Source organism: Octopus sinensis, linkage group LG12, assembly GCF_006345805.1.
Source record: "Octopus sinensis linkage group LG12, ASM634580v1, whole genome shotgun sequence".
NCBI classification, from domain to species: domain Eukaryota; kingdom Metazoa; phylum Mollusca; class Cephalopoda; order Octopoda; family Octopodidae; genus Octopus; species Octopus sinensis.
This window is the reverse complement of record NC_043008.1, coordinates 52496751-52505853: the sequence shown is the minus strand read 5'-3', so window position 1 is coordinate 52505853 and position 9103 is coordinate 52496751. Positions and strand designations below refer to the sequence as shown.

General features: G+C 42.7%; 1 long non-coding RNA gene across 1 annotated transcript in view; it reads right to left on the bottom strand.

Moving 5' to 3' along the window:
- Window positions 1–3535: 3535 nt before the first annotated feature.
- The window catches only part of LOC118765636, a 19262-nt gene continuing 13694 nt past the window's right edge, over window positions 3536–9103 (bottom strand). The window contains exon 3 of the long non-coding RNA XR_005001502.1: window positions 3536–3684. This is a non-coding gene — a long non-coding RNA (uncharacterized LOC118765636). The remainder of the gene's footprint in view (window positions 3685–9103) is intronic.

The following is a 9103-nucleotide window of genomic DNA, read 5'->3' as shown; positions in this document are numbered from 1 at the left end:
ACTAAAGATAATGATGTATATATGTATGCATATATGTATATATGTATGTATGTATGTTTGTATGCATGTATGTATGTATGTATGATACATGTATGTATGTATGTATACATGTATGTATACTCACAAAGCTCACGTGTATTGGACTGAAGTGGAGTCTTCTGACAGTGACGAAAGTATTTTCACCACAAAGCAATTTCACAGCTCATGACAAATATTTAAATAACACTGCCAACCTTTATGGCTCAAGTAGGCTCGTATTATGTGAAACTATGTCATGCCTGAATACACCCACACAAACATTCTTCTATACGTGTACACACACACACACATAAGTTTGCACATGCAGACACACATAAACCTTTCATTTTTGCAAACCTCTCCCATTTTATTTCATCATAAATATATTGTTGTTATTTAACCACAGGTCTGCCTTTAGTAAACAAATTTATGATCGAAAGCATTCCAGCCATGATTGTCACATCTTCTTTTTTTCAGAAATTGTACATCTAAGACTACATCTATGTTATCGACTATGTCCTTCCTTCTTTGAAACAGTAGGATATGATTTAAATGAGATTCGGTTGCCATTTCTTGCAAGCTGACTGACCACATAGAGGGTTTCTTAATAACTCATATAAGAATATTTTTTAGCTTTGTTGTTAAAAAGGTGTTTTGGTTATAACCACTAAAATGAACTTAACTGTTAATACCTGAAGGATTAAGATTTTTGTGTTGTTAACCCTTTCGTTACCAACCCAGCTAAAACCGGCTCTGTAGTACAAATGTCTTGTTCTCATAAGTTCTGAATTAAAATCTTCCACCAAACCTTTAGTCACAATTAATGTTCCTAACACTAGCTTAATGATAACTAAGTTATTTACTAAATTCTTTGTTATATTTAAAGTAACTGAGAGAGACACAGATTATCTCAAAATAAATACAGTAATGAAAGGGTTAAACATGATTCCCTGGAGAAATACCATTGGTCAAAACATAAAGCCAGTTTTTATTTTTGTAGTTTTTCTGTTCTGTTCAGCATAAAACTAATATTGATTTTAAATTTTAGTGTAAGTCTTGCAAGTTTGGGAGAACGGTCAAATCTGTTACATCAACCCAGTACACAACTGTTAATTATTTTATCGACCCCAAAATGATAAAAGGCAAGGTCAGCCTTGGTGGAATTTGAACTCAGGATGTAAAGACAGATGAAATGTTGCTAAGCATTTTGCCTGGTTACTAACAATTCTGCCAGCTTGCCATCTTAAGCAATATCACTAATATTACAAACTGAACCCAAATCTTTATTCACATTTTTCTCTGTACTCTCTCTTTCTTTGTACTTGCTCTTCCCCAACCTTCTCTATTCCACTCTGTCTCTCTTTCTTTACTTTTTGGTACCAAAAGACCATCCAATTTTTTATCACTCATCTTTTTTCTACTTGACCAGAGCATTGGTAAGACATGTATTTTGTTTCATCTCCTACCTAGCACTCACTTCAGATCCCCAGTTTATCTTTTCACTTTTCATTCTTTTCTTTCCTTCTAACTTTCTTCCCTCTACCCCATCTCTCTATCCTTCTCCTGAGCCTTCTCATTGTACTTTTGGAACACAAGCACCACTATTTTCTTCCTTTTTTGTTAATTTTCATCATGTAGTGTCCCACATTTTGAAATACTTGCAATTTGTATTTTTACTGTTTATGTTTGTTTCACTTGATATATTTCCAAAATTAAACATTTTAATATATAAAATATACTTCACATTATTACATATACTAATTGTCAATGCAAAAAATATTGTGTTTATTGACTATCTTCAAAATGATCACACCATCAATGGACAGTTCAATGCTAACTTGCTAAGGCAGTTATGAAAGGCTATCGAGACCAAACACTCAGAAAAACTGATGAATGGGGTCTTGTTTCATTAAGACAATGCTTCAGCTCACAAATCTTTGGTTTCAATGGCTGCTGTGTGTGACTGGCTTTGAACTGGTTGATCACCCTCCCTATGTTAATGATTTGGTTCCGTCTGATTATCATCTGTTTCCCAACATGGAAAAACACTCAGTTGGACACCAGTATTGCTGTGATGATGACATCTTATCTACTAGTGATGACCATTTTGACCAATAGAATAGCTTCTTCACAAGTCCACAGTAAGAGGATCTACATTAAAAAATGAACTTCATTTGGTCACATTCCATGAGAGTGTCTTGCTCAGCCTATGAACATTTCAGCCAACCTTCATAATAATAAAAATTATTATTATACCTGCGCTTGTTTTAATGTTGTCATTGAAAAAATCCACATTTTTCATTAAAAAATTTGGATCTGGGTTTGCACCCACTAAGAAAATTTTGTTCCTGGGCCACTGCATGTCTGAGCGGGTGCATATAACAATAACAACACCCATACACACACCACATCCACATGTGCAATCATGTATGCCTGTGCGATGATGCGTTATCACCATCATCATTGTTTAACAGCCATCCTCCATGCTGTCTGGCCTGCATTAATCACAAAGGTTTATCAAGGTCAAGATTGCACTCAGTTACCATACTGAACAGCATATCGACATTGTTTGCTTACTTCTTTCATAAGTGTATGTATTTAGCATTGTTGTGTGGTTTTAGTTATACATGAATAAACACAGTGTGTATTTTATGTGTATTTGTTTGGACATGTATGTACAGAAAGACAAACAGAAATAGTAGAAAAATTTCCTTTGAACCACATTCTAGATATAGGGTTATAACTGAAATGCCATTGAATCAGCTCAATCAGAGAAATAATCTGGGGATAAGCAACATGACTAATAACAATAAAAAAAGGGGTATTTCTGTGCTGGGATCTTACCACCTGGGTGTTCACACACTTGGGGGTGCAAGATGCTACTTCAAGAATAGCAACAAAGAGGAAAAGTATATACCTTGTTAAAATCACTTTTCAGAATAAAGGTAATAAACTAATAAAAAAGGATTTTGTTATTCTACAAGTGTAGACAGCAGATTACATCAATTGGTGATCAGTTAAGTATCACATCATACAAGTATCGTTTATTGATATCAATGACAAAAAAACGTCCTTCTAAGACTTTCAAGATAGACATAGGAGTGGCTGTGTGGTAAGTAGCTTGTTCCGAGTTCAGTCCCACTGCGTGGCACCTTGGGCAAGTGTCTTCTACTATAGCCTCAGGCTGACCAAAGCCTTGTGAGTAAATTTGGTAGACAGAAACTGAAAGAAGCCTGTCGTATATATATATATATATATATGTGTGTGTGTTTGTGTGTCTGTGTTTGTCCCCCTAGCATTGCTTGACAACCGATGCTGGTGTGTTTATGTCCCTGTTACTTAGCTGTTCTGCAAAAGAGACTGATAGAATAAGTACTGGGCTTACAAAAGAATAAGTCCCGGGGTCGAGTTGCTTGATTAAAGGCGGTGCTTCAGCATGGCCCAGTCAAATGACTGAAACAAGTAAAAGAATAAAAGAAAGAGTATACAAATACATTGACAATATTTGGCTTTTTACTCAATTTCTCAGTCTTCTGTAGTATTTCATTGATTGAATAGTTTATCCTAAGAATAAAAAGGGTATGAAAAGTGTTTTTGAACATACTGCTTATGCTCCTTATATATAATTTTCCACAACAAATTTTTCTCTGTTTTCATGTACCAAATCTATAGGAATCAATGATCATGGAATTTTATGCCAAAGTATGAGGGGGAATTTCATCAGAGCCAGCATCTTTTTCCTTTCGGTCAATTTTTGGCACTCTGAATTCTCTGCAGTCATTGAGGTCTGGCTAGTCATCATGTAAATATATTACTGCTCTAACTTTTAGAGACCTACTTATGATGATGTTGATGATGATGATCATCATCGTCATTTAACGTCCGCTTTCCATGTTGCCATGGGTTGGACGATTTGACTAAGGACTGGTGAGACAGAAGGCTGCACCAGGCCCCAGTCTGATCTGGCAGTGTTTCTACAGCTCAATGCCCTTCCTAATGCCAACCACTCCAAGAGTGTAGTGGGTGCTTTTACGTGTCACTGGCACAAGGGCCAGTCAGGCAGTTCTGGCAACAACCATGCTCAAAAGGTGTTTTTTACATGCTACCTGCATGGGAGCCAGTCTGGTGGCACTGGCAACGACCACACTCGAATGTTGTTTTTCATGTGCCACCGGCACATGTGCCAGTAAGGAGATACACTTGCACCATATGTTTGTTATTGTATTGAATTATGCAATGATCAGGGAAAATGCCAGCAGTAACCATCACAGACTTGGACTTCGCAGATGATACAGCACTCTTATCTAATAGATCACTCATATCTAATAGATCAAGCTCAACAGATTAGAAGCATTAGCTGTAAAGATAAGACTGTACACAAATGCCAAGAAAACGGAGTACATGTCTTTCAACCAATCAAATGAAACTGATCTGCTTGTTCTGAATGGTTCCAAATTGAATGTTGCTGAAGACTTCAAGTACTTAAGTGGTTGGGTGAGCAGTTTGGAAGCAGACACCAAGATCAGGAAGGCACAAGCATGAACGGCCTTGTCACAAACTGAAGAAAATCTGGAACACTCAATTGCTCAGGCAAGTCAAAATGAAGCTGTTCATTGCACCTGTTGAATCAGTGTTGTTATATGGCAATGAAATGTGGACCTATTAGCTAAGATGGCTCTAAATGTGAAATGGCAGCAACACATGACAAATGAATTGCCTCTACAGAGACCTGCCGAAGATCAGCAAGAAGGTCACACACAGACGGCTGTGACTGTGTGCCATCATAAGCTGGGAGCATCCAAATTAGTCTTGTGGAATCCACTTCATGGTGATGTAAGCAGAAGGAAACATTGTCACACATCAACAACTTAATTGCAGACACTGGCCTCGAATACATCCAGGATTTTGAAGCAGTGATGATGGACTGAGAACTGTAGCAGATAGACTTTGTTGCCATAATAATAAGTAATATTCTGAAAGCCTGTTTTTCTTGTTTCCAGTAAAGTCTGGTGGGGCACAATGAGTAACATTTACTACATTTTTTTACTGTTAGGAAATAATATTTTCATAGATGTTCACTATCTAACAAAAGCTACATCAGCTAAGCAAATGACCTTCTCTAAAAGCATTAAAAACCACTATAACATATTCAGAACACTATTTCAGAAAATTACCTCTGTTCTCTTTGAGCATATAAAAGACAAATTTAAATGGGTCAAAATGAGAAAGAAAAGATAAAGTAAATTTGCCTCTTCAATTCTCCAGAATTACATTTGAAAAAAATTCATACACATCAATATCTAGGTCAGATGAAAGGGAATCGTGGAAAAATGGCATAATATGAAATTAACGAAACTTGACTAAATCAAAAAAATATTCTGCTGGAGTGGTTTTCTGCAGAATTCTGGTTTGAGCATTCATATAACCCCTCAATTTTTTTATTTTTTGGAATTCTAAAAGAACATGAGGATTCATACTCTCTCTTTACTCTTACTTGTTTCAGTCATTTGACTGTGGCCATGCTGGAGCACCACCTTTAGTCGAGCAAATCGACCCCAGTACCTATTCTATTGGTCACTTTTGCTGAACCACTAAGTTTCGGGGACATAAACATACCAGCATCGGTTGTCAAGTGATGTTGGGGGATAAACACCGACACACAAACACACACATACATACACACACAACACACACATATACATATATATGACGGGTTTCTTTCAGTTTCCGTCTACCAAATCCACTCACAAGGCTTTGGTTGGGCCAAGACTATATAGTAGAAGACATTTGCCCAAAGTGCCATGCAGTGGGACTGAACCTGGAACCATGTGGTTGGTAAGCAAGTTACTTACCACACAGCCACTCTAAATAATCTTTTTTTTTTTTAATTACAAACTGTCCTAAATTTTGACTTCAATCCCAGTAACAGACCATTAAACATGTTTATGGAGATAAAGATATTGAAAAACATCAATATGTAAGGGTGACAAAGAAACAAGCAGGGTGTCAAGTGGTCATGAGATGTGCTAAAGATAACAGTTAGATATCCCTTAAATCAGACACAAAAACTAATTTTTACATAGTTGTATGAATTCCCATGTATAGAATACAAATTAGCAAAAAGTTTTCTGAAAATTCCAAAATCTAGAAAAAGTTATGAGATGTTATGTGGTGTACTTAAAACAGAATTCTACCTGGCTCTCTTCCTTATACAGTTACGAACCATGCAATTAAAGAGAAGAAATTATTGAAATTAGTCATTACTCATTTTGCCCCAGTTTAGACACCAGTTTTTGGAAATTGAAAATTATCAAATTAGACATTAGTGCGAGAAAAAATTGACTTGGAACCCAACAGAGGAAAGAATTTGGGTTGTTGAACATCCAAAATTGTCTAGATATTTTATTAGCAACCTCAATTACAATTAGATCAAAGTTGAGGGGAAATTTCTCGAATTTCTTGATGGTTTCAAACTGCTTCAACAACAACAATGGTGGCCGATGTTTACTCCCAAAGATGATGCAAGAGGAGAAAACGGAGATGTAATACTTGCAATGTAATGATTTCAGACAAATAGTAGGAAAATTATAGGAAATTGATAATAACTCATTTTGCCCCACTTCTATGTAGTTATTTCAAGTTGTAGAAATGAGTTGCAAACTGTATCGGTCTTTACTCTATCCTTGAATAACATCAGTGGCACGGAGAGAGGAGACTGGTATGCATGGGCATCTGCTGGGCTTCCATAAACAACCTTGCCTGGACTTGTGCCTTGGTGAGGAGCTTTCTAGGTGCAATCCCATGGTCATTTGTGAGCAAAGGGTGTCTTTATATATAATCATCATCATCATCATCATCATCATCGTTTAACGTCCGTTTTCCGCGCTAGCACGGGTTGGACGGTTCGACCGGGGTCTGGGAAGCCAGGGGCTGCTCCAGGCTCCAGTCTGATCTGGCAGAGTTTCTACGGCTGGATGCCCTTCCTAACGCCATCCACTCCGCGAGTGTAGTGGGTGCTTTTTACGTGCCACCTGCACAGGTGCCAGGGGGGGGGTCCGGCATCGGTCACGATCGGTTGGAGCTTTTAACATGCCAGCGGCATGGAAGCCAGCCAAGGCAGAGCTGGCAACGTTCGGATGGTCTTTTTATGTGCCACCGGCACAGGAGCCAGTCAGGGCGGCACTGGCATCGGCCACGTTCGGATGGTGCTTTTTATGTGCCACCGGCACAGAAGCCAGTCGGGGCGGCGCTGACATCGGCCACGTTCGGATAGTGCTTTTTATGTGCCACCAGCACAGGAGCCAGTCAGGGCGGCACTGGCATCGGCCACGTTCGGATGGTGCTTTTTATGTGCCACCGGCACAGAAGCCAGTCGGGGCGGCGCTGACATCGGCCACGTTCGGATAGTGCTTTTTATGTGCCACCAGCACAGGAGCCAGTCAGGGCGGCACTGGCATCGGCCACGTTCGGATGGTGCTTTTTATGTGCCACCGGCACAGAAGCCAGTCGGGGCGGCGCTGACATCGGCCACGTTCGGATAGTGCTTTTTATGTGCCACCAGCACAGGAGCCAGTCAGGGCGGCGCTGGCATCGGCCACGTTCGGATGGTGCTTTTTATGTGCCACCGGCACAGAAGCCAGTCAGGGCGGCGCTGGCATCGGCCACGTTCGGATAGTGCTTTTTATGTGCCACCAGCACAGGAGCCAGTCAGGGCGGCACTGGCATCGGCCACGTTCGGATGGTGCTTTTTATGTGCCACCGGCACAGAAGCCAGTCAGGGCGGCGCTGGCATCGGCCACGTTCGGATGGTGCTTTTTATGTGCCACCGGCACAGAAGCCAGTCGGGGCGGCACTGGCATCGGCCACGTTCGGATGGTGCTTTTTATGTGCCACCGGCACAGAAGCCAGTCAGGGCGGCGCTGGCATCGGCCACGTTCGGATGGTGCTTTTTATGTACCACCGGCACAGAAGCCAGTCAGGGCGGCGCTGGCATCGGCCACGTTCGGATAGTGCTTTTTATGTGCCACCAGCACAGGAGCCAGTCAGGGCGGCACTGGCATCGGCCACGTTCGGATGGTGCTTTTTATGTGCCACCGGCACAGAAGCCAGTCAGGGCGGCGCTGGCATCGGTCACGTTCGGATGGTGCTTTTTATGTGCCACCGGCACAGAAGCCAGTCGGGGCGGCACTGGCATCGGCCACGTTCGGATGGTGCTTTTTATGTGCCACCGGCACAGAAGCCAGTCAGGGCGGGGCTGGCATCGGCCACGTTCGGATAGTGCTTTTTATGTGCCACCGGCACAGAAGCCAGTCGGGGCGGTGCTGGCATCGGCCACGTTCGGATGGTGCTTTGTATGTGCCACCGGCACAGAAGCCAGTCGGGGCGGCGCTGGCATCGGCCACGTTCGGATGGTGCTTTTTATGTGCCACCGGCACAGAAGCCAGTCGGGGCGGCACTGGCATCGGCCACGTTCGGATAGTGCTTTTTATGTGCCACCGGCACAGAAGCCAGTCGGGGCGGTGCTGGCATCGGCCACGTTCGGATGGTGCTTTTTATGTGCCACCGGCACAGAAGCCAGTCGGGGCGGCACTGGCATCGGCCACGTTCGGATAGTGCTTTTTATGTGCCACCGGCACAGAAGCCAGTCGGGGCGGCGCTGGCATCGGCCACGTTCGGATGGTGCTTTTTATGTGCCACCGGCACAGAAGCCAGTCGGGGCGGCGCTGGCAACGTTCGGATGGTCTTTTTTATGTGCCACAGGCACAGGGGCCTGTTGGGGCGGCACTGGCATCGGCCACGTTCGGATGGTGCTTTTTATGTGCCACCGGCACAGAAGCCAGTCGGGGCGGCGCTGGCATCGGCCACGTTCGGATGGTGCTTTTTATGTGCCACCGGCACAGGAGCCAGTCAGGGCGGCGCTGGCATCGGCCACGTTCGGATGGTGCTTTTTATGTGCCACCGGCACAGAAGCCAGTCGGGGCGGCGCTGGCATCGGCCACGTTCGGATGGTGCTTTTTATGTGCCACCGGCACAGAAGCCAGTCGGGGCGGCGCTGGCATCGGCCACGTTCGGATGGTGCTTTTTA